Below are 26,569 nucleotides of genomic sequence, written 5' to 3'. Positions count from 1 at the left end.
TCACACAAACACGCTCGCACATACCCTTGGAAAAAAAGGATGGGGGGGGGGGATGAAATGCATGAGTTAAGTTTTAATAAGGGAGAGAGGTAATTTGAAAAGTCTTTGGAGGTGTTTGGAAATTTATCAATAACAACCAGCTGGGATTTCATGCATGGGAGCATTTGGTGTAATTGCCTGCACATCCCTGATAGAGGTTCCTCTTCAATAACAAAAATATGCTCTTTAATGCAAAAAAGACTGACACTACTTACCGGCTCTTCCTTTTTAGCCCTGTCTAAAACAGTTCATAGGATGAGATGGTTGTTGTTTCTGACCACGAACAAAACAGCCTTCTCATTTATTTCATCCAGGTTCTCGTTTTGCTAACTTTTGCTGCTTGCAGTTTCGTTCATCGAAAAAAAAAAAAAAATTAATAAATAATTATATCCTTAATTTTCTAAGATTGCTCTACTTCAAAGGCGTTCATTTGCATTCAGCGGCACAAATTTAAAGCCTCTTTTTGAAACAATAACATTCCTCCGTGTAACTCATTCCCTCTTAGAGCCTGAGCCAGCTACAGAGGAACACCTCCTTTTTGTAAAAGTATCACAGGTTATTGGTAATTGCATTAGTTGACAATGGAGGATGTGCTAATGTAAATTATAGCCTGTCCTTTGTCCTGATGGTGTGACATGGATTAATTCTCTTTATCTGCACAGTATCACAGAAGGGATTCAGCTTGCTGTGAATTCCTCAGAGCAGCTGATGATAGAGCTTAAATAACACATCAGCCTGATCTCTTTGCTCTACGTAAACATGATTCAAGCAAATAAACCATCAATACTAGCCCTAACCACAGGCATCAAAAGTGGCATAGATGGATGCAGAAGGATTTTAATAATGAGAAAGCTAAGCTTCTCTCACTGGGAGTTCATATTTCACTGAAATGCTGCCATTGTTATCGGCATAATCAATGAAATAACTCATGGACCGTAAAAACAAAACAAAAACAAGCTCAAATGTTAGTCTAAATGTCCACCCAGGGGCCCGTTCTCCTTTAAAGAGTAAGCTGGAGAGCTTCCTTTAGTGACATCACACCGTTTTCCCGATTTGAATGGGTTCCAGGTTTTACTCAGCAACGTTATTCAGATAATTCAGTAATCCTAGTTCTTGGAAGGGGACCGGGATCCCACATTGATCTTTCTTCTTTCATATAGTTTCTTGTCAAGGCAACTGTAGAGCAGACTGATCACCACCAGCCTTAGAAAGTTTCTGTTCTGTCCTTGTTGACACTAAAAAAAGAAGCTGGGCCTCACTTTTCTTGCCGCCACACAAATGGTGTGTGAATTCCCTCACACAAATTACACATGAATGATAAGGTCATGGTCAATAGCAGCGTAATCATCCAAACCGGAGATTGGATGTCTGTTTGTCTGACTGTCAAGAGAGAGTCATGCAGAGTGAAGCGAGTGCTCTCTACTGTGCAGGGAACAAGCTTAGGGCCTCATAGTGTATTACAGAGGGAATAACCCACACCGCCACCCCTGCTATCAAAATTGCTTGGGAGGAGATTGCTGCGGGAGGTTGTGTCTGTCTCCGTGTCCCGGTTCTATATTTTGTTCTGTGCCCAAGGTGCTTCACTGATCTCAGGCCAAAAGCTGTGTGAAAAATTCTGCCAACTCATAGAGGATGATAGCTAGAGGAGGGGAAATTCAACAATCCACCACAGAGCGCTGGTGGAATAGGAGAGTGAAGAAGGGAGAGAGGGTGGTGGGGGAAATGAAAAATGAACTGGAAAATGAGGACAGAACTCTAGTCTCTTATCTCCTCTTGTTGTGATGTTCTCTGAGATAAGCACTGCGTAAGTATGTTGTCAGGTCCGCTGAAACACATTACTGACAGCACCGCAAGTTCTGGGGAGGTCTTACGGTGCTGCTGCTTGGCTAACCTTTCGATCCGGTGCACTTTTGGCTGCTTGTTCACTGAGCTTGAAATTCTTTGACCAAGGTTTATGGGTGCTGTTGTAATAGTCGGTCATAGTGGTTAGAGAGACCGTCTTGTAACTGAAAGGTCACACAGTCAGTCCTTCCAACAGCCATTATGCATCCATCAGTAGGCATGTGTGCTGTCAGAGTGTGCTCGGGATGCCTGAATGCCTACCTGCTCACTCAGCATAAGTCACCCTATATAACAGTGTCAGCTGCCAAAAATGTAAATAATAAATATGGTGTTTGTTAATTAATTAGATTATGGATTTGTATGCAGTGCCCCTTCCAATAATCATCAGTCAAAAAAAGTTACTGCTGCGTTGTTCATTCAGTGATAGCCACTTCTTGTGGTTTCCCAACCATTTTTCTTTTGACTTTCCTGTGACCTTGTTTTTCTGTGGTGCCCTTTATGTGACTGATGTGGATTCAGCTGCACAGGAAAAAAGCCGTGAACCAAAAGCTTCTCTTAGAGGTCCTGTGAGACCGGACGACTACTATTATACTGTTGAGTGTTTTTCTCTAAGTGCCTGTGCACTCAAAGTCTGAAATATACATTCCAACATAAAATTATTTGAAGGTGACTGTTATCTGAGACAGCCGTAGATGTAAGTACAATGTTTCATTTCTGGTGTTGTGGCACATTTCAAAGAGCCATTTTGTCTGGAGTCAGGAAAGATTGAAAACCATTTACTTCCATGCAATAACCTGCTCAAAAAGCTTGCCTTTGCAATATGTCTACATGGCAAAGCTGCCATCACTCTGCAAGACATCAATGTTTCCCTGCCATACAAGTGTAGCTTTCTTGTTTCTGGTTGTTTGTTTTCTAAAGGGGAACCAAGCTTACCTAAGCAAAACTCAATATGGATAATGGGTTTAGCTTTTCTACACAAAGGTGTATGTGACACATGTACAGCACAGCTGCGTTTCCCCACAGTGCGATTTGACTGCACTGTAACACTAGAGGTGCCACGTTTGCTAATGTTATTGGAAACGTAGTAGTGTGCCTGAAGGACAACATTGTCCTTTTTTATGAATTCTTGCATGTAACCAAAGAACATGCATGCTACTTTTTCACATGCAAATAGAGAGATGTGAAAAGTGAAAATACGTGAAGCATGTCTGTAATCTATACATAAAAACAAAAGACAAACAAAAAGAACAACATGAACAAGAAAGGAGGTAGCTGTAGGCTACAATGTGCCATAATGCAGACCCCAAAATACACACACACAAACACACAAACACACACACACGCACCCCACAAACTCAAACAGCAGCACATTGCCACATCAGTCTGTCTGATCTGGATTTTCAACATAAAACTGTCTTAAAGTGTAACTAGTGAGGTCATGTTTCGACATAAGAGGTCGAGTACACACTATGCTTCGCGTTCAAGTGGTCTAACCCCTCAGAGCACTGTTGCTGGGCAACTGATAGCAGAAATGTCTGTCACCTTGTCCCCTTTTTTAAAAACGGCAAACGATTCTGAGTTTTACCATGAAGCTCATAAATGAGGCAGGAGAAAATTAGACGATACTTTCAAAACTTTACATGCTTTGGTGACATAGGTCATTATTGTCTCTTCATTGGAAAGCATTCTCAATTGACAACATTTGAAAGAGAAAAGCAAAACACAAGGCCAACCAAGTATTTGATCATTGTTGAGTATTTTCGTCAAGCTTTTGCCGTACATGAGTTTCTCCAAAGGCAAAAAAAAAACGAGATCTGAGTCAGCTGTGTTCAATCGTTCAAAAATAACAGTAGCATCATTGGATAAAAATTATAAACCCAGCAGTGTTTGATATATGAACATGGACCTCTGTGGACTGGTTAAATCCGATCATATTGATGGAATACTTGTGTAATAAACCCTGTTAAACTGAGGAACATTGAATGAAGTGCTTGCAAACTTCTTAAGTTTTACTTTTGTAATTTTCGTTCCAATAAAATGGTTTAGGTTTTTTAAAAAGGTTTACGCTTTTCAGACCTTGATCAGCCAACCATTAAAGAGGAAGTGGCTTCGAAATTGTATTGATCAACAAAAAGCAGAAGCTCTTGTCCCTGACTCCATCTGCAGATCCATCGTATTTTTCATTAAGAAATATATAAAGGAGGCCTAATGTATTTTGGAGGACTAACAGAAGAGAGGTCAAGCCTGTGCGGCCATTAGGTTGTATCAATGCTGTGATTTTTGCCCCTAGCACAGAAAAGATAAGACACGGTCAAGCACAGAATGGGTCTGCCGTCTAGCTTTGACAGGAGAAGTTTGTTTTCTTCTGATTTCATATTGGCAAAACAGTGTCACCAAATCATTTAGTCAAGTCCTACAGGGTGTATACACTCAGCATGCATGACATTAACACACAAAACACTGATGGATTAAAGAAAAGTAACATGTATTGTATATACAACAGAGTTCTGCACAGGTCCTCTTGTGGTATTCATGTTATTGTAAGTGGAAATTTTCTGAAAGCTCAGAGTTGAGCTGTGACGTGTGTGAACGTTGTCAGAAATGGCAGAGGCCAAGGACATTCAGTTTTCGGTGGGTGGTTTTCCTCATAATTGTATATGTCTGAGGAAAATGGTGATATTCCCAACAGCCTCATCTTTTTGCTTTGTCATTATGCCTTTGCATTTCCTGCATTACGCTACCTGCTTGCTAGCCTTGGTGGCTTTTAGATGCAACATTTTGCCTAGAAGGACCAGCAACAGTGTTGTTGTCTGTTGTTGGCCTCTGTTTTGCTGTTCAGGTGATTAAGTTCTGGTTAAGCGCTCAGGAGCCACTTGAATGCCAAGCATATTGTGTACATGACGGTATGCTTGGAAGAAGAAGACAGCCCGCAACCAAGTCACACCTGGACCTCCCCTGACATGTCCTGACCCTTTAATATATGTCCCACAACCAGACCCGTGATTAAACACACAGGCTATATAGTTATTCCAAGTGCTTTATTTTTACAGTTGTACTTGGGCAACTGGAACATGTAGAAACATGAGTTCAAGTCGTAATTAACCAGAATCAATCACAGACTTATTTGCACTTCACTATGCTGACATTTAAATGCCCTTGAGGTTGCTGTGAAGAAAAAGAATATCATGCTCACTGGTTTAAGATGGGTCCTCTGTTCTTGAATCTCAAATCCAGCTGAGGAAAAGTCTCTTTCACTGGCTGTGCTCAATGTTGGAACGGCGAGCACATTCTGCACAATCACTGCCAGGAAACATTTCAGCACGCTCCTTCCACCAACACAAAACCTCGGAAGGATCCTCCTTGGGTGTCTTAAATTTGATGTAGACTGTCACCAAGACTGTCATCCTGAGGCTGCAAAATTTCTTTGCTGGGGTCCTCCACATTGGCTAAATCATCACCTGCCAATTGCGGGTCGCTTCCCACGGGCATGGGGATTATATTACAGGTCTCCTTGAGTTTGTGAAAAAATAAAGTATTAAATGTAAGACCCATGCTATTTTAAAAGGAAAAACTAACAAAAAGAAAATGGTACCGGAGAGAAAGGTTAAAACATACATTAAAGGTCAAACATAGATTTATAATACAGAAAAAAAAGCTTAATTTTATACAGTTAGGCCTGTCTATCTTGATAATGCCAAGTGCATCAGTTGCATAAGAAACACCTTCTAAACTGTCGTGATATTTTGCCTTCAGATAACCTATAATGGATGTCAAGATTGAAATTTGATTGCTGAAATTACTCATTTGACACTTCAATATTTTGCAAGACTGTCATAATTATCCTGACAGTCACAATGCAGTACCTTAAACAGGACGACGTGCTTCGCTGTGAATGCTCATCACTTCAACCACATGACAAGCGACTTAGCAGAACTGATAAGAGCAGATACTTCTTCACCAAAGATATCATCTTTAGCAAGTTTTCCAAGTGTGCTATGCAGCACTGTGTTCAGAAGGTGTGCTGCACAAGTAAAGCGTAGTAACAGTGTGGAGGCCTGCAATTATGTTTGTCCCCGTCACTCACATACCAGTTTGCAGAAGAACTCCTAAAGATTGTATTCATGTAGAGCTTGCATGATGGCTGGTCTAAGGTTGTCCCCTGTTTTGTGTAATGTTCTGTCCCATTCAGATGTGCAAAGCCTCCGTTCAGTCAGCTCCCACTTGTTGTTGATGTAATGCAAAGTGACACAAAGATAACCAATTTTGCAGTAATCATCTGTCGACATATCCAAAATAACTGCCCCCTTGCCATCAGGCAGCTGCATCCTCAGCTCTGGAGAAATGTTCTGTTACATGTCCTCTGCATATTTTGTCAGTCTGCATGATACAGTCTTCAGATTAGGCAGAAGCTGCCGAGTGTCCACATGGCCAGCTCTGGCACTGGTGTCAATCAAGCCGTCTGCCAGTTTGCTGAATCCATTACCACACAGTTTCAAACGATCTGATGTCCTGGCACACATATTTTACTACTAACTAGGTTATGGCCTCTCTGTCAACCCGTTCTGGCATTTTGAGAGTTATAATCTTGGAAAAGTATCTGTCAGTTGGAGCAGGACCTGTGCTCTTGCAGCTGTTGATGTGTTCCTCAGTGACAATGAGCCTAACTTGTGGCTGTCAAAAGCTAATACTTTTTGGTACTTTTTACATGCAGCAAAGTTTATTCTCTCAGTCTCAGACCAAGTGTCCTGTATGAAAACTGTAAAATGTTTTTATCAGGATATGTAACTGTTGCACTGCAACTCTGCACAACTCTGCTGATACCATGGATATACTGTGTGTTTTTGTACATAATGACTTGAAATGTAAACAAGAGCATATATGTCACTGTGCAGTCCTATACTGCAGAATTATTTTCATTTCTTATTTCTCCAGACAAAACAAACCTATTTTTGTTCTCACCTGCCAGCATTCAGATCATTTTTAACTGTGCCCAAACCTGTGAATTTACACAAATATGTTTTTTTTTACCCATTACACAACTTTTTTGCAGGTTACCTGATGCGTACCTGTGGATACCCGACCTGCTGCAGGACTCAGGATATGCTGTACAATATAGGGGACAATGAACCTTACCACAAGAGGCCATTCAGGAGAAGTCGAGCTGTGAGTACACATTTACAGTATGTAGTTCCAGGGACTGCTAGGAAGCCACACTTAATATGTGGGGCCCAGCTACAGCAATATAAGCTGAATGAGCAGAGCCACATAACAGTGTGAATAAAGCATAAAACTAATGATTCATACTAATTTACTTTCACAATATACAAATATTGCTTTAAACTGACAAACCCTATTAACGCAACACCCAGAAATATTCTCGAGTTAAGTGTTTTGTGAATATATTGTCCATGTTAGGTTAGGACAGCTTGTTAGTGCTCACATAATGTATGAATCAGATTTAGTCTACTGTCTGAGCTGTTGCTCATTACATAAGGCAGTGTTTCTCACAGACATACAGCATAGTTGGCCATCCTGTAACTGGTTCTGGTGTAAATCAGCCAGCTTATCTTTGAAGCAAATTGCCAGGGAGCCAGTTGTGTGTTATTAATTATAACCAACAAAGGTCTACTTTATAAACTGTATTTAGCCTTGTTCAGATTTATGGAGACGAGAGACGAAGCTAAAAATGTAAACATTGTTCAGAAGCTCCATTAGAGTTGGAACACAAAGCCCATAGTTCAGCGAGTCATTATGTCTTAGTGAGTGTATAATTTCTGCTGTCCCATATCTTACATGTTGACTGCAATCACATTCTGGACAAATTTATCAACAATGCTCGAAGCACCAACTGCAGGATTCTCATCTCATTCTGAACCCTGGCCAGGACAAGCGAATCGCTGCCTGCGATATCAAGCTGCATTGATAAATAGTCCCTCCTACCAGTGTGCTGCATATTTGCATTTGCACAATTACCTTCCGCTGGAAAGTGTTTGCACGCAGGTTTTCATCAGATTCGAAATTTGACATGCATCAACACGTGTCTGGGAATAAAGAAGCCCTTCAGTAGGTTTCCCAACGGACCATTTCACACTCTCATGTTCTTCCCCAAAACAAGTGGTGGAGGCATTTGAATTACAGGAAAGACAGGGTAATACATCAGGCCCCGATCAAAGCATTCTATTGGAGTCAGCACTATCGGGCAATATTTCTCAGAGATGATAGAGAAGGAGAATGAAACCTTTTGAAAACAAATTTGTCACGGGGGATTATTTTTATCTTTATGATGACCTTGCAGTAAAAGAAACAAGCAGCAAAACATCATATTAGTGAACCTTTCAACTGCTTCCCACTGCTTGGGCTCCTGCCACCGAGCAGATGATACATTCTGATTCACTGGACCCCCCTGGCTCATGAATCTGGACGGACATAAAAAATATATCAAAAAGACTGATATATTTTTATGTGGTGAAAGTTTCCCTATCAAAGTATTTAGCTCATTTAACTTTTTGACCTATTTTAGCCTCAGCCACCAATGAGCAAATGATTTTTCCCTCTAATAAAGACAAAGCATCTGTGAAAGTTATGTTTGTTTAATATTCTCTTGTATACTGAAATGGTTTAGGAGACAAACCATTAAGCAAAATGGGATTTATTCACACTTCTCCAGCCCAGTGCTCCCTGTTGCACAGCAGCCTGATGGATCTGACTTTGGCCAACAGTCTGAGTGTGATTTATGATCAAACAGCACCTGAACCTGGGATTTATTATCCATTACTGCTGTCCGTCAGGCAACATTACATTACACTTCACTGTTCATCTCAGTTTGCCGAGCGGCAATGCACCACCACAAGAAATATGCTGTTAAATCTAGTTTAACACATGCAAAACATCAAGTGGCATTGCAGTGCCTGAAAAGGTTTTTTTTTTTTTTTTTTTTTTTTTTTTTTTTTCCATATTTCCTGCAGCCTTTTCTTCTCTTTTTAGCTCTGCTGAAGGGTCTCTTGATTTATATCAGTGGTTTGCACATATTGCTGTGCCATTACTCCCTCCTTTCTCTCAAGGATGCACCTGATTACATACTAAGGAGACAGAGCTTTGTGGGCCTGAAATGACACACTGTCTTTCATTTTTCATTGTAGCAAAATAGCCTTTTGTTCGCATTCTTTGAGTTCAGGGTTCAATACAAGTTTAACTTCCAGTAATTGGTCACTATTATCTTCTGTCTTGGGCTTTAGAAAATGTAAATTCTTTAGCCAGAAATCTGCATGTTATTTTGTTCCCTAGCAGGATTTCAATCAGCAATTTAAAAGCCTCGTGCAATCCTGCTATTTCTGTAACCGGGAAATGTCACTAACTGCAGAACAATGCTACCTAGAAATACAGTTGAGCAAATTATCCACGCCTTTGTTCCCCCTCTCCTAGAATAGAGGAACTGTTTACATGTTTGAATGGTTCAGCAACTGTGTGTTAGCTGGTTCAAATACAGCAAGGCATCTGAGCTACACTATACACAGACAAGATATTACTCCTGTTCCAGTCCTGCTGCACAGCATTTTACTTCCAGTCCATTTTAGATTTTAAAGGAAGACTTCACTGTTTTGAGTATTTGACACTCACTGCATATAAGTATGTAATGTGGCTCTGAGAAGTTTGTAGTTAGCTTGGATTTACAGCAGTTGTAACAAAGTCCAATGGTGACCTAATTTAAAAACTACAGTATCAAAATTTCCATGGACACATTTCAAAACACTCCTGCACCATAAATCACGTCTCCACTGGTGTCCATATGCTAAGTATACTCCAAACATTTGTGTTTCTGCTTGCTGGCAGAAACATCCTGTTCTACTACATATGTTTGCAAGATTGGGTGAAACCCAGCAGGTCCTAATGAAATGACAGAGAAGACAAAGAAAACACATTATTCAGAGAAACAGAAAGGGGAGTAGGGAGATTTCTTTATTCAGTTAGTCTCAAAAATAACTTCAAAGTTCAGTTTTACTATTTAAATTTTATTCACACAGCTCCCATGAGAAACTGGTCAAATAGAACTTTGTAGAACCAAACTAGAATAATACGGTTCTCAGCCTTCTTAAAAAAAAAAAAAAACTCGTTCCTAATTGTCCTGGAACTTTTGATGAAATAATTTTTAAACATAGATCTCGGTTTTGCTACATGATGGTTTTGTCAGCTGGGAAGTCAAACTTTCGATTATCAGTATCTCAGAGCTGTGCCTGGCTAATTCCAAGCTCACAATGTGGCAGATGAAAACAGTCTTCCGTGGAGCACATTTTCTTTCACTGATGCTTATGCTCTTGCTCAGCATTGAATTGGTTTATTGTGTCCACACTGAGTCTGACATTGAATTTTATTCAGCTGAAATCAGAGATATCAGACAGTTAATAATGTATGGGCAGACAGTCTGGATATCCAATTATTATTTATTGTTTTTTCCCCATATGGTTGCTGTATAACTGCTGGATAGCCTGAAGATAATTCTGTTATTTGAAAATGATGTTTGAAAAAGTAAGGGTGATATGTCTGTATATTCATGGAGTAAACATTTACATATTCAGAGTGGTGTTACAGAGTGAGTGTTATATTATGGGTTGCTATACTAGTGACTGCCTGTCTGAAATGCATCTGCTAGATGCTCAAAAGTGTCCATTAATACCAGTTTACCATACGGAAGTTACTGTAGCTGCTGGTTATGTTACTTGTTTTGCTGCCACAGAGGAAATGAATCCTTGAGTGGAAAATATCGTCCATGTTGTAATCTTCTTTATACAATCATGTGTTGACAAAGTGGTGAACCTCGCTCCATCCTTACTTCTGAACCACTGAGCCTTTCCAGGATGCCCCTTTCATACCCAATCATGATACTATCACCTGTTACTAATGAGCCTGTTTACCTGTAGAATGATCCAAACAGGTGTTTTTGGAGTCTTCTGTTGCTCCTGTGCCAACTTGTTTGAAACGTGTTGCTGCATCAAATTCAGAATAAGCAGATAGTTACAAAAATCAATGAAGTTGATGAGGTCAAACATTAATTAAATTGTCTTTGTACTGTTTTCAGTGGAGTATATATCAAAAGCAGTAAGCAAGGTATCACATTCTGTTTTATTTATGTTTTACACAGTGTCCAAACTTTTTTGGAATTGGGGTTGTAAGTAAAATATGATGACTATAAAAAAAAATGGTGAACCAAAATAAAGCACTTCACAGTCGAGTGTGTACTGTACCAGTGCTTTTCCCATCTGCTGTATTTTGTTTGAAAAGTTTGTTGACGCGGTGCCTTCATGTGCAGGTAGAGAGCTCTGATATTTGAGACATGAGTGATTATATGAAGGAAATTTCAGATTATATTTCGAGAAGCTACCAAGCTCATGGTATCTGGTTCACAACATCTACATATGTTTGATTCGCAGAAAGCGTAGCTCATTAATCGAGTGCTATTTGGGGGCAGATTCCTCAGCGATTTGCTTCTGGACAGATCTAACCCCGACTGTGACACATTTTAGTTGCCTCAGATGATACTAGAGTGTTTGTGTGTGTCATTTCTCCACACTTGTTACCAGGACAACCTCCTCCTTCCGTGTGCCCTTTAAGTAAATAGTGGGGAGGATGGGAGGTTGGGTGGAAGGGAGGAAGGGCTCTAGTCTTACAGATCTCCTGGGAACCCTCGGAAAGATGGGGGGTGCAGATGTTGAGGAGGAGCCCGTCTATCCTCGGCCTGTTTCTAGAGGTGTGTTTGGTCATTAGCAAATATTCCATACCAGTGGAGAAATGGCATAGGATCAACATTTTCATAAGGCAGAAATGTAATTCGCTGCTCTAGAAAATGCATGACTCTCGTCTGCCAAGATTGTGGGACTTCTGAGTGTCTGTTTTTGCCTGTGATCAAACATGCATGACAGCTCGCCTTCAAAGCCAAGACAATATGTGAGCGAGGCATACTGGCAGAGCCTACGATCACTGAGTCCAGAGGAAACACACACCCTCGCGCATTACGGCTGACAGTCCTGCTTCTTTCATCCAGCCACAAAGACGTGCACGTACTCTATGAATAGTTAATAGAGGTTAGGATAATACCCAGGTTGTTACTCATATTTATCAAAAATGAAATGTCAAGACAGTCATGCGACAGCCTCTCTGGCCCACATGCATAATATCAGTGAAGCCTTTGCAGAGCTTCCCTCCAGTCTGAAACAATTCATCTTCAGCTGTACATCTGTTCAAGTCTCCTCTGGAAAGGAGAACACACAATTGACACTTAATTGCTCAAAGGCAAACAGAAAAGGCTCATTTCACTGCAACCATCCAGTGTTGGCATCTGATTACTCAAACATGCACACATATCATCACAACACATTGCCAGCTTTGATTAACGTAAATGTTATTCAGATCCTTTTTTCGCAAATATTTTTCAGAAGAGAGACAGGGCAGCAGCTGTAATTCTGACAGTGCTGTAAATAAGTTACAGCAGCTTTAAATCTCACATAATGGAGACAGACAGGAATAACAACTGTGTGCACTTCCCCTGAGGCAATTTTCCCTCAGGCATCTTTCCCTGAGGTGAACAGATTAGCCAGCGTACCCTTGAATCTGGCCGTAGTGACCAATATTGAGATCACTCTTTCTGTGGGAATGGGATATGCAGAGTGCCACAGGTGGTTGGGGATCTGCATTGAAGAGGCAGAAATACTTTGAGCACACAGTCATTGCACCATAACATTGTTTCATTTAGCTGAAAAACACCTCGGGTAACGCACAGAGGCATCTTTGGCCACATGCAGTCAAAGATCAATTTTTAATAAAAATTCTAGGGCCAGATATTTTTCACATGTCAGAAGCACATCTAAAGAAAGCAACAAAATTGGACAGAGCTTCCTGTTGCCACAATTCAACAAATTGCACTCTTTTTAGGAGACAATGTTCTATCGTGCTAAAAAAATAATAATAATAATAAAATAAAAAAACAAAACAAAACAAAAAGCATCAATATTTGAGACTTTCTTGGCACTGTGTAAGCATTTACATCCCCTCTAATTTGATGCAGGCCGCAATTATGTGTGACTAATGGTGGGTAGGAAGCTGCAGTATTCACTGTTGATATTTTACAACAGTGTTGATTTACACTGTTGATCTATATATTGGAACCACCATGATTAATACATGTTATTTGCATAAATCCATTATTTGGATGCCAAAACATTACTTGCATGTGGATGACATGCAAAGTGTCCCATTTTGTTGTGTTGTGTGAATGTGTATGTGTGTGCGCTGTTCATTTTTTACTGAGCTGCTATCACATTACACTCTTTAAATACAAAATAGAAAGCTAACCCGGTCTGTCATTCTGGCTGATTCCGTGCAAAGGAGACACAATGTTTTAGCTAAATTTCGTGTCTATCTAGTTTCACTTTGATCGTGAAAAGAGTATTAATTAGAGGAACCTTTCAAGGCTTAAGTGGGAGGATCTAAGTTAGTCTTTTTCACTGTTTTTTATTGCAGCTGTACTCAATATACCCCAGAGAGGGGGCAGTTGCCATGGTAAAATGAATTGGTCTGTGCACATTGAGACACATTCAACTTATGCCACTTTCAGAAGAGGTGATTTTGGGGTCTTCTTACTGTACACTGGTTCCGTACACTGGAAAATATCTCAATGCCCTCTTTAACTAAAGGTTCTATCATGGTCCATATTCCTTTTTAATGATGGTCAGAAATGGACATTATTTTGTCATACTGGAAGCGCCTATTCATGCAGTCTGGCTTGTACATGCGTTTAGGCATTTTGCTCACTTTTTACTTTCTTTTTTTTTCATTTTACTGCTGAGATACTAGCACTCCTTATGATCATAATTTAACAAGAGGAATTTAAAACAAAACAAAACAAAACAAAAAAAGAGCATCCAGTCAGTGAGCAAGGCAGAAATTGTACACCGTCTCATACACCGTCATCTAATGATCCACTTAGATTCTGCGTGGACTCCAATGCGTTCTGCTCACAATTCAACAAGTGTAGGTAATGTTTATGTTGCTGTTCAGATGGCTGATATCAGCGGTGAGCATCATCCTGTGGGCATCTGCCAAAACAGACATGACATTTGCATAATTAAATGCTGAAATGAACACTGATTGCTGTAAAAGAAACTACAATCACGTTTAGAATAAAGTTCCTATCTGTAATGTTTTATTTCACCATTGACTCCATGATACTTACTACCTGGCCATTTGCAAATCACCCTATCAGCCAATGCGATGACACAACCAAAGCCAGACCTGCGCTGTGCAGCCAAACCACAACAGCGTAGCATAGATTACGTTGGCTACCTCTGCCTTGCATTGCTCTTGGCTAGCAGAAAGCAATTGTTAGTCGTACACCTTTGCTTTGTATCATTACAGCATTCATTGTTGTATGTTTATTGTACAATCAATACAAATTGTCATAATACATATGTTCATATCATGAATCACATTAGCTGTTAATTTGGCAAGCTATCTAAATAACATATTGACTCAGAGAGTATTTTTGTATTGTATTTAGTGATAGCCTTAGTGAGCAAGCAAGCTAAAGTTAGCCAGCACGCTGTAAATTAGCTACGCTGCGTGGATCTGGTGTTGTTTATCAATTTAGTAACATTAGCCTGTGCTGCACACTGTTGGTGTTGTAGGGGATCAGATGAAAGGCAGTCGGGGGCACGCATACCGTCACATCCTTTGGGATTTTAGTGGAAAAAAATGCCCTTTACATAGAATCAGTCCACAGGATGTTTGAGACAACTGAAAAAGTTGGGGAAGGTTTAATTTTTGAAGTTCACACACTGGCAATATGAAGACATTAATACTTGCAAATTGTTCACATTCTTACATATGACACATTTGAGTGATATCACAGTGGGAAAGTACTGTGTTAGAAGTAACTTATAGTAATATAGTAAATATGTAATATTGGCTTTCCACCACCGTGTTTACCACATTTTAGATAGTCAAGCTTTTCTTTGGTATCTGACAACTCCAGCTGCATCTAATCTTCATTGGAAAATGAATTAACAGACTCACAACAAAATTGGTGCATAAATCTAACCTAAATCAACAATAGCTGTAAATTTGTTGAGTGTCAAGCCTTAAGATACTGTATTAACACAGTGTGTAATTAGCTTGACCCTGTGAACTACAGTGGTTGTTTGGCCTGCATTGACGATGTGCTCATGTAATCTGACCAAATTTCATTAACACTCACCCTAATTACTAGGGCAGGAATTATTTAATTAAACACTAAATGTGGACTTTAATCTGCTCATGTGGGAATTCACAGTCATTTGTGGCTCAGAAAACATGGATACGACATGTAGTAATGCCAAAGTGTAAATTCAACAGAAGTTTGTGTGTCACTGTAATTAACATTATATGTCATCCTTATTATAATGATACCCAAACAAGGTTTAACAGTTCAAAGACATGCCGATACTTTATCATTAAGCCGGGGAGGCATAATAACTGGGGTTAATGTGGGGATTGCAATCATGATGACAAAAATTTGAGATAATCTCCATTTTGCCGTGGCTTCATAAAGCCACAGACATCTGTGAAAAAAAAAAAATATATACTTTAAGCCACATCAAAAATGACACACAGATATATTGAAGTAGCATTTCTAAAAACTGCATACTTAGATTGATCTAACACCACTTCATAATTTCATTAAAATGTTTCCTGCTTTAAAAGATAAGCCCTTACTTTTCATTTTGCAGATTACAAAGTGCCATTATTATCAGTTTAATTATTCTCAGTGAATAGAGGCTTTAATGAATAAAATGTCTACATACTGTAATAGTAGTGATTCACTCTCATTTAATGATGGCTAAATCTACTCACTGAGAAACACTGGTGCAGACACATGAAATCCACAACAAAATGGGTTTGAACTTTGGATTCACAAAAATAGCTGCCATGAGATTAATCATGGGCTTTTACTTCAGATACGAGAGAGTGGCTCAAAAAAAAAAATAAATAACACTAATCAGATCAACAGTTGACCATACAAAATCCAATTTCAATTTATGGATGGTTGGCAGCAAAAAACAAATTGTTATCAGCTGTATGTACTCCCAGAGTGGAACAAACGTCAGTGTGATCTTGTGGAAAACATACAGAAATATAAACACTGCAGCTAATGGTACACAAGTCATGGTCATAGGTCAGACAGCTAGTGGAGTTATTGCTTTTTAACTCTAATATTTCAAAAAAGATCGGATTGGTTTGCTTGTTTGTCAGTTTTGAATTTGTCATGTTCTTCAGTCTTGTTGAACTGCACATGGCTAAAAGGCCTGTAGTAAGTTTTGTCAGCCTGGCCATAAGGTGACAACGGGTTGCATAATGCTGCTGTAAAATAAAATGACATACTACCAGAGCTAGTCCCCAATAATAATTTAATGAAATTAGTCATCATCTAAAAAGATATATAAATAAATAATAAACTGTTCCCTTCCTGAAGGCTACAATATGCAGCCTTTCACCTTGAGGCAACACAGTGCATTGTGAGTCCTTTATTTGTCCCCTCAGGTGTGCAGGTTAAGCCAGCAGTTGTCACTCAATTTGATGGGCTGTTGAGGCGACATTCAGCCTGAGGCTGTGGTAACATAAAGCCACCATAGGCACTGAATACAAGGACAGAGAAAACTACTCTGAAAATATGGTAACCGCAACCGGCAAGTGCCCAGCTATGCCCATGTGATGAGAGATGCCAAGAATAAATGCATACACACCAGGACATCCCAAAGGCCCTGAAACAGCCATAGATGAAAAATAAAGAACATGTCTTCTTCATTTGCTTGTGTTTTCCTAAGTTTCAGTGTACTCTTGGCCACTGTAGCTCCAACATCTAAGAGAAGCTGTTGAGCTGGGAAGGAGAGGCCGCCTTTGAACATTGTGTTTACAAATTGCACCCCACAAATCCCACTCATCCTGCCTTTAAGTCCATATAACACTTTTAAATTATGAACGTCTGCTTAAGCAGTGCACTCTTACTGTTCGAAGGGGAAAATACGCCTTAAAACAAGAGACAAATAGTATAGTGCTAGTTTCACTAACTTGCCTGTGAATTGACCAATTTAACAGCTTTAATTACCCATGACAACACACAGTTACATTAACCATGCATATAAACCTCACAGATAATCCCAACATTTAAGTGAAAGAAAAAACAAGCAAACAATAAAACCTCTTTCCCTTGTGGAAAACACAAACACACAGACCTCTTCATGATCAACGTCACTGTAGTTATTTCAAACAGCATGCTTAAAGACAGTTATAATGACTTAAATAAGAAGATGGATGCTCCAAAACTGTGAGGCAAATACAGGCTGTCAGAGCGAGATGTGGACCAAGATTGACACCGTGTAGTTTATAGAAAGCAGCTTCTTTCTCACTGCAACACACATAGTAACAACTGAAAATAACTACACAGTTGTATCTGACAGAGCTCCAGTCAATACTGTCAATAGCCAAGTAACTGGAACTACCATGGTGAGATGGTGTTTGGCCAGATCTGTGACTTCTCCTCCTAATTGCTTTAGTTAAATTAACTCATTGTTTGTGACTGTGTATTTCTGTTTCTGTCCCTCTCCGAGGCTTGTATGTACACACACATTAATGTGAGAGATCAGGTTAAAGCAAGAAAGCAGGTAACACATTAACATGCGCTGCAATACACTGACAATTGGCTCATTCTACTTCATACATAGACAAACACAGACCTTATTTCCTGTTGAACATATTTAATAGACTGAATGCAAAGCAAATTTTCCTCCCACAGTATTTGACCACTAAAATTAACCACTGCTTTGTTTGTTCGGTCTGTGTTAATTGGTCACAATGTACAGAGTGTACGGACATTAACTGTAGCTAGCGAGCAAAATATGCACCGATCTTGTGTGTGCAGAGTGTACCTCTGCCTGATTATCTGACAGCTCAGCCACTGAATGATGTCAAAACTTTCCAGAAACTCCAGTTCTTTATTTTCCTCCCAACCTTCACTTTGTCTTCTCGTCGCCGTTCAGAGACTGGTGTCATAAAGCCTCCAGGATAACAACAAACTATTCAAGCTGCAGCATTTTCAACTCGCATGGACGTGTCTTTGCCTCAGTTCATGCTTTGTGTTTATTGTTAGAGCAAACCTCTTTCTATTGGCGTCCACTTACGCATTGACTGTATATGTAATTGCACCACCTCTGAATTCCGCTTTGCACTTAGTCTGAATACACGTAAACAACTGGCGTACACTGGCTGCTCTGCCAAGGCAACACAGCACGACAGCAGCGGCTGCAGTCTAAACTGTACCTGATCAGCCACCACTGAAAAGCACTCAGCCCAATAGGCAATTCTGTGCTTGTGTGTATAAATGGAAAAAATTATACTATACTTATAATTTGGCAACTCGATTTATTCTGGTCATGCACATGCTGTTGGTCAGTAATTTCTCTCTTACTTTACAGCTGCCACAGCGATAACGCCCCTATCCCATGGCTTTCTCATGCAAAGTACTCACACTGAAAAAATGCCTGTGAAGATTCAGGTGCAGGTGATGGGTTATCTAGAAATACTAAGTCAAAGGCAGCTGGATTTGCGGTTTTAGTAATGAAAACGCTGATCTCCACTCAATGAAGAAGCTTCATCAGCTCCACTGGCTGGTTATAGTGCTGCTTTCGGATAATAAGAGCAAAAATTTGTTTAGTGTTAAAGTAATCATGTATAAGCAGCATCCTTTACATCCTCACATCAAACAAAGCCAATTATAGTTGTTTATGCAAAATCCCATTGTGAATATCAACCAGCAACAACCACTGTCAGCCTGTGTAATGTTACTTGTACATCTTAGAATCTAACTTTAAAAAAGGGTTTACAGGCACACTCGCAGCTCAGGGAGGCAGTACTGCTTTGACATAATTGCTGCTGACAGCATGCTAACATGCTCATGACAATGTTGATATGCTAATGTTTACCTGGTTTAATATTTATACGTGTATACCATCATTGTTTAGCAACTTAGCTGCACATTACAAGCTTGCATTTGGTGATTATCACAAAACACCCGAGGTACACCTGAGGCAAAAGGGCCTGTTATTAGTTTTGCAGGTATGTGGTCATACATTAAAGTATAAGACTTGATGGTGATGCATGATGAAAAGTAAAAGAGCACCAAAGTCCTTGCATTTAATCAAGAATGTCTCAAATTGAATAGAAAATAACACGTCAGCGTCATTGTGGTGAAGACTCTGGAGATCACCAATATAAGTAAGATTCATAGTCTGGACATCGTGTATAAGCCAACATTTTTTGATGTAAGTGAAGACTTTGACCTGCTGGTGGAGCTAGATGGAAAGTCAGGGGACCACCAAATTTATTAGAGATATTTCCATCTCAACCAAAGTGGTGGACCAACAAAACAACGCTGGCATCAACAGAGCTACACTGATGGCATGCTAAAAACAAGGCTTTAATTGGTGTTACCAGTGTACCGATTTAGAGTTTTTGCACATGTTTCATGTAGCATCAGAGCAGGTACTTTGGGACAAAATCTACAAATTGTCATTGTGGGACATGGCTGCGTTAATATAAGGTGTAAGGTGGAATTGTCCATAAAAAAAAACATAATTAAATCCCCAATATTACTGCTGTTACCATTTTAAAAGAACTGTTACAGATAAAGTGCAGTTCAGTCTAATAAACAGAGACATTACACAGCCAGATGCAAAGTGACACATGTAGAAGGTCTAGGACAGCTGGGGGGCAGGGTGTTAGATCTGAGAGCGTGACCGTGAAGCACAGACCAGGTGTATAACCCTTGAACTCAACATGATGGATTGCTTCCATCAACAAGCTTCTGGTGATGTTGTGTTGAGCTCAGTGTGCAGTGTTCCTGCAAGTACGAGCTGCAGGTGAAATGGATGATATTTTTCAGAACATACAGAGCAGGAAGTGTTGACAGAGGCTGTGACAGATATTAAACACATGTGATTAATTAATAAATAGAAATTAGAGAATTACTTTTTAGGGCATTAGATTTATACTGTGGTGTTTTTCTTTTTTCGCTGAAGGCTCTGACAGTAAGCAGAGCATTGCAGAGTCCTTTGAAATTCACTGTGGCCCAGTTCAAAGATGTAGAGACCCTTAGCTAAATTCCATACTAGATTCAAGGCCATAGAAAAACTTCAGTAGAGTTTGCTCCATCACCCATTCATTCACTCACTGACTTTGTTAGCTTCTTATGGGCACATGTGGAGCGTTCCCACCCGGCGGCTAATCTCTAGTTCCCTGTGCTAGATTTCCTGCTTCAATGCACTGTAATGACATTTATATCCTTTTGTGAGTAGCCTACTCATATTCCTTATAATTCCACCCACTCACAAATGTGCATTACATTATGCTGTATAAGGAGGAAACATTGTAATGATTACAGAATAAATTGTAAATTGGAGTGAATCTCTTATAAATTGCCCGTCCTGGCCCTTCTGTACTGTGTTCTGCTGCTTGGCTGGTTATCATTAATTTTCATGTGGCGTATGCTTTAAATATGAATTCTCCCACAAAGCGTTTAATCAACAGTGCATGCGCTTGGAGTGCTTCTAGAGGCCCAGAAGGTGTTAAATGAATCATGGATTGCTGCTGGTCCTCTGGAACAGGGGTGTGCAAGGTCATATCTGGCTTAAAGGGCAGAGGGCTAATAATCTACTCTCCCAAATTACTTTCTCTAACTATAAGAGTAATGCCCAAATATTATCAAAGGATGTCATTTTTTATAGCCCCTGGACCTGGTGTTTCATTCCTCTTTTAATTAAGATTCACTATGATTGTGCTGAAACTGGAGAGAGACAGTTAACAGCTGCTTTTTCGACCAGGAGTGAGCTCAGGATTTGGTGTGGTGAGTCTCATTCACTATCAGACTGTATGCACAAATCTATGTTTAAGCACAAAAGGGTGTATTATGGACAATGATTGGATTTATTAATTAGTTCTTACTTGAAAGTGTTCATACTGTGGGAACAAATGTAAAACTGACTATCACACATTTGCAAATATTATAAAAGCCCTTGGTGTAAAAATGCCAAAGTGGCAAACTTTGACTAAATTTAATGAGCAAATTAGAAACGCAACCAGTAGCAATTGGTTAATATTAGAGCTAGACTGAAAAATTGCCAGCTAATTGCGGATCAATATCATGTGTATGTCGTCCGACAAGCAAAAAGAAATGTCATCACAGGACTGCCAGAGACGCGTTGGATGTAATTCAAACAGTATTAACAGTCTCTACTATTGGTTTCCCTGCACATTGCAATTTTCCTTGTATATATTGTTTATTGCTTATTTTATATTTTTGTACTACTTAACTTACTGTTCAGTCTTTTGTTTGTTTTTTTTGTCTTTTTTGTCCTTGTTGTGTGTCTTTTTACATACATTGTGCACACATTAACAGACACTGAGAAACACAGCCTGAAGATATCTTTGGCTTACTGAGTAGTTATGGATATGTACATCCAGTAGACACAGAGCAACATTATCATCAACTGTCCACCCAATAAATTTCAGTATTCATTGACCTTGTACTTCTGGTTTCATTGACCACCTCCTGAGAAAAGTTCCTGGGTTTTCCACTGACTAAAGGTTTGACCTTCTTCACCAGTCACTGTTTATTTTGTCACTCTGCCCTTTTGTGTCGAACATGCAGCGAACTCTTGACTTAACTGAGAAAACAGCCGCCTGCTATTTTATATGAAAAATGAATGATGCTGAGTCATACTGCTTATGTGCAGGTCAGATAACCAAAAAAAGGAGCTAAAAGCTCAGAGGACTGCATGGTCACCATTCATGGATGTAGCACGGCATAGTTTGTATGTGATATTGTACTATAATGCTGCATTTCCACTATGTGAGTTTTAGAAATGTCAAAAGTACAATAAAAAAGTTGATCACGAAACAAAATATCTCCCAATGCAGCTTTAAAGTTGGCCTTATTTGCACTCATCGCCATCAATGGAGTGCTGCTTAATTTCCATATCAGACTCTACCATAGTAATTGACATCAGCCAAAGTGCACACTTCATGGCAACAGAGACACAGCGTCACTGCCTCTGTTATTGCAATCCAACCACACCAGACACTCCATGAGAGATAAGAGGGGAAAAACGCCCTTTTGGCTTCAACTTAGAAATTAAACACTTCCATTTAAATATTGATAAAATGTCAGGTTTTTTTTTACTCTTATGGCAACATTTTTTCAGTTTGTTGTTGTTGTTGTTGTTTGTGGTGGTGGGTTTTTTTTAACTGGCTAAAACTCTCACCGTGTGCACAGAAGTGAACTAAACTGTCCACTTCACAAGTCTCTTGAATTGAACTGGTACCACAAGCACAGTCTCTTCATGTGTGCAGCGTACATGGTAACGTGTTTGTCTGAAAGTATCGTTGTGAAATTAACTATGATAACATCCACCAGCCTGAGTGAAGTTATCCTGTAACTTTAAAGCATTCTCAGCCCAAACCAAGACTTTATTTTGACAGAGTTGCATTTTCTGTAGCCTGCAGAACAAAGCAGGTGCTTGTTTATCTTTGCCAGGGAGGCATCCTTTGGTGGAGATAAATTTTTCTAACTTGTTACTGTCTGTGGTGTTGAAAAGACTGTTGGCTGCTCATCTAGTCATCTATTCACCATCTGGTGACTTTGGAGACACAGTTACCAGGTTATCGCTCTCTTTGGGCTCGAGTCTTTATGGACTTTTACTGACTGCAGGTTTTTTGATGGGACAGTTGGTTTACCTCGCTGGTTTGTACAGTGCCATGGTACCATAGTCAGTGTCGGTGAGTGAAGAGACGCATGTAATGTCGCGCTCGTGGCAAGCTGTGGCTCATTCGCGGAGATTAGTGTCAACGCACATGCACTATCATAAATACGCACATAATACTCTGTTGTAGCAGATGATGCGATTCTAGTCAATGCATAAGAGCCCAAGTGCCAGTAAGTGTTGTCAAATGCTTCATAAACTGGAAAAGTTAACATCCCCCAAAGGCCCATCAGAGCAAGCCTCACAAGCCCACAGTAAAGCTCTTTTCCAGGGATCTTAACATTCTGAATACAGACACGGTGCTTCTTCGCTGGGTATGGAGAAACTTTCATCTCACATCTCTCCAATAGCAGAAGTGTTATTAGGTGATATTATGAGCATGCTGAAACAAAATTGTCAGTGACAGTGCATACACTCTGCACTCTGCACTTCAAAAGGCCTGTTGAACCTGAACCACCATGGACAGTGGATCACGGTTCAAACACCCCCCCCCCCATGCACACAAACTCCCTTGAGCAAACACTGTGTGCCGAGTGCATCCGTATGTACAATGAGGTCGGATGTTGGAATGAAAGAACCTGCACATTTTCCTCCGAGCCCAAACAAATCTCAGTACTGAACAACACTTACTGCGGCCAGCTACTGTGTCTGCTATTCTCAGCTTTTAAACACTAGATTAAGATATCTTTACTCGCATAAACATTAACCACTGTCAGTAACTAGTCACGCTAAAAGAAGCACATGTTCCAGTATAATTACCTCATCAGCAGGAATTTCACAAACACTGCAATCAAAAATAACAGAAGCTGGAGGCAGTGTACTGTTTCCAGATCCATGCCCCCCCTCCTCTTAGCTCGGCTCCACGGGGAGTGGAAGTGTGACAACGTTCTGTTTGCTGTTCCTCCCCACCTTACTGCCTACACGAGCTTCCTATGTGACTCTTGGGAGGTTCACCAGGCTGTTTTAACTTTAGCAGACTTTATTTTACTTTAATTGTTCTGTCCCTGAGCACAGAAAATGTATCCTTTCTTCTCCCAGATGCACTCTCAGTTGGTTTTCTAGTTGTTTTTTTTCATCGTGTAGGCTACAGTAGTTCCCACTGCAGTGGGTGATTAAAGAAAACAGTGTCTTGGAAAAACAATTTGACACTGCATCTGACAAAAAATCGTCTTTTAGATGGAGCAGCTGAATACTAGTAATGTAAGCTGTTTTATCGTATTGACATTCTATGTTGCAAAAAGATGTAAAGCTATGAAATATAGTCAGCGGGATTAAAATGTCTTCGATGGAAAGCCAGTTTTAACATGCAAACAAGTATGAACAACATGTGCAAGGCTCAAACCAGAAAGCCTCCGGTGGGATTCTCTGCAAAGCAATCTTTGCATAAATACACACTTAGGTGCCTCCAGTAAATAAAACTGCTAGTCATTTGGCCGTTTACTGTCTGTCTCCCATATATCCTGAGTGTGTGAATGGTGCATGTAAAATGCCAATTGTCTCTTTCAGCCTCCAGACTCAGCACACAGTTAAAGTTTAGCCATCTGTTTCCACACATGACCTTTCTTTTTAATTGCCTAAATTAGAGGAGAATGAGGAAGACTGGCTGCATGCTCACTCCTGTCCAATTCTAATATTGAAGAAACAATTGTTATTTACAGTGACAAATAGTGCGGGGGAGCTATGTCTGTGTCAGCTGCTTTCCACCTGGCCATGTTGAACACCTGCCCAGAGCCAGTTTGGTTCACTGCAGATGGCTAAGGTGAGCTTTCTATCCTCAACAACCTTTCCTGCAGGCAGCACCTTGCGCATGGAGAGAGCTGCACTATGCAGTCAGTGCTAGCCTATATCATGTTAATTCCTGCACCCTGATATTAACTTCTCACAATACTGAATATGAGAAGCTGCAGAGAGTCTAAGGAGAAAATAGAATTAGCATTGATGAATGCAGGATGATAGATTAATCATCAACACAGTCGTGTGCATGTATTCTTACATCACAGGATTTAATCTTGTTAAAATGTTGCCCAATATCGCTTATTTGTTGTATAATATGATCCATTATTTCTTACAGAATAATGTAAAGGAACGCATGGTCTTACAGGAACACATTTTAAGTCCTACTTTCATTTAAATTAGACTTTTGTGATGGTTTCCACAGAGGTTGCATCACGCTTTCTGTGCAGCTAATCATGCGGTATTGTGTTGGATGCTAGATTATGCTCCAGTTCTCAATGTGACTTATGTGGTTGAATCGGTATTAAGGATAATGCTCTCATAGTGAAAATCACTTGGTATCTTTCAGTCCCCTAATTAAGGCACTTGTCAGGGTAGCATTAATACACAAACCAGATAGGCAGCTATTTATTATAAACTATTCATCTGATAAGCTTGTTACTGCACACAAGAGATTACATCACAGTCATCATTCTTTTTAACCCGAAATTTGTTTTTCAATTGATCTTAGTCAAACATGGCTCAAATACAAAATACAGTAATTACACATCCAGGGAATGACTTTTTCTCTATGTGCAACATGTTATTAATCAAAAGCTGCTTCCTGTTGTTGACCTGATGGATTAATCCATTTGTATAAATTAATCTACTACCACCAAAGAACTGTCTTTTAATGAAAGATCTGTTATCTGTTCGACATTTAAATGAGCTGATGACTGTGTAGGTCAACAGTTCTCAAAGCCAACTGGTTTAACCAAAAAGGTGAGCATGTCAGAAACAAGTATTTGTAGCCACAGACGTCACTTTGGAAATCATGTTGCAATTTTTGGTTCAAATTCTGATGTATTTTCATTGTGTTTGAAGAAGAAGGAATCCGGGGAAATGCCAGGAGCCATTGTTCTTCTGATACCCAGACAAGCACAAAGCTAAGACCGACTCTGTAACAAAGCAGAACATCTTCTGTGTGTCCTCTTTTTCTCTTTTCTGTGGAAACAAACTAAGGGAGACGTATGACAGGCTGCCATGGTGATGTACAAAAAATGAGGGCTTGTAAAATAATACTGGCACCTTCTAGTAAGTTTTGTGAAAAATTTAAAGACGAGGAAAGAAGAGCTTGTGACGGAATTCCAGCCTCATTATTTATTGCTGGCAAAATGCGTTGGCCTCTGTGGAGGTCACACAATTGCTGTGACTGTGGTTGGGGACCAATGTGTGGCCAGTGGGCAGAGGTTTCAGGGTCACGCACTGACATGCCTCAAGGAAGGTGTGTAATGAAGCATTAGACACAGCTGGTGCTTGCCAGGGCAGGCCCCAAGTCACAACCAGGAATGTAAGGTCATTTTTGGACCAAAACTATTTCAGATTAAATGAGGGCTCTTTGCGCTGGGGAGCAGGTGCGGGCACTGGCTAACTGTAGGTATACAGCAAGTTAACCTTGGTATGGGGTGGCACACAGGATAAACTAAAGACTAAGAGAAGATGACAAATGACTCTGATAGTGTGCATTTGACCACCAAACCCTTTTGTCAATGTACCCCTGCACAGTGCCAAAGAGGAACGCAGGGGAAAGCACAGCAAAGCAGATCTCATCAAGTAATGTATAGCGGCAATACAATGAACGACGAAGGGTAGCCCAGGGGTAATCGATAATTTGAGCCACCAATCTGTTCCAGGTGCTTTATGATGTGACTGAGGTAATTATCACCAGATCAATGAAAGAGTTTGTTGTGCAGAGAAATGAGTGAGGGAGGGGTAATTGGTTTCTGCTGCTGAACGGATCTTATGTATGTATTTTTTTCAACCTGGGGATAGGGGTTAAAAATGATTCTCTCCTGAAGTAGAAGTCTGTTTGTCCTACACTGTTTGTTCCCTCTGGGTGGAGGACCAATATTCAAAGA

Source organism: Chaetodon auriga, chromosome 9 (genome assembly GCF_051107435.1).
Source record: "Chaetodon auriga isolate fChaAug3 chromosome 9, fChaAug3.hap1, whole genome shotgun sequence".
NCBI classification, from domain to species: Eukaryota; Metazoa; Chordata; class Actinopteri; order Chaetodontiformes; family Chaetodontidae; genus Chaetodon; species Chaetodon auriga.
Note: the sequence above shows the minus strand (reverse complement) of the source record.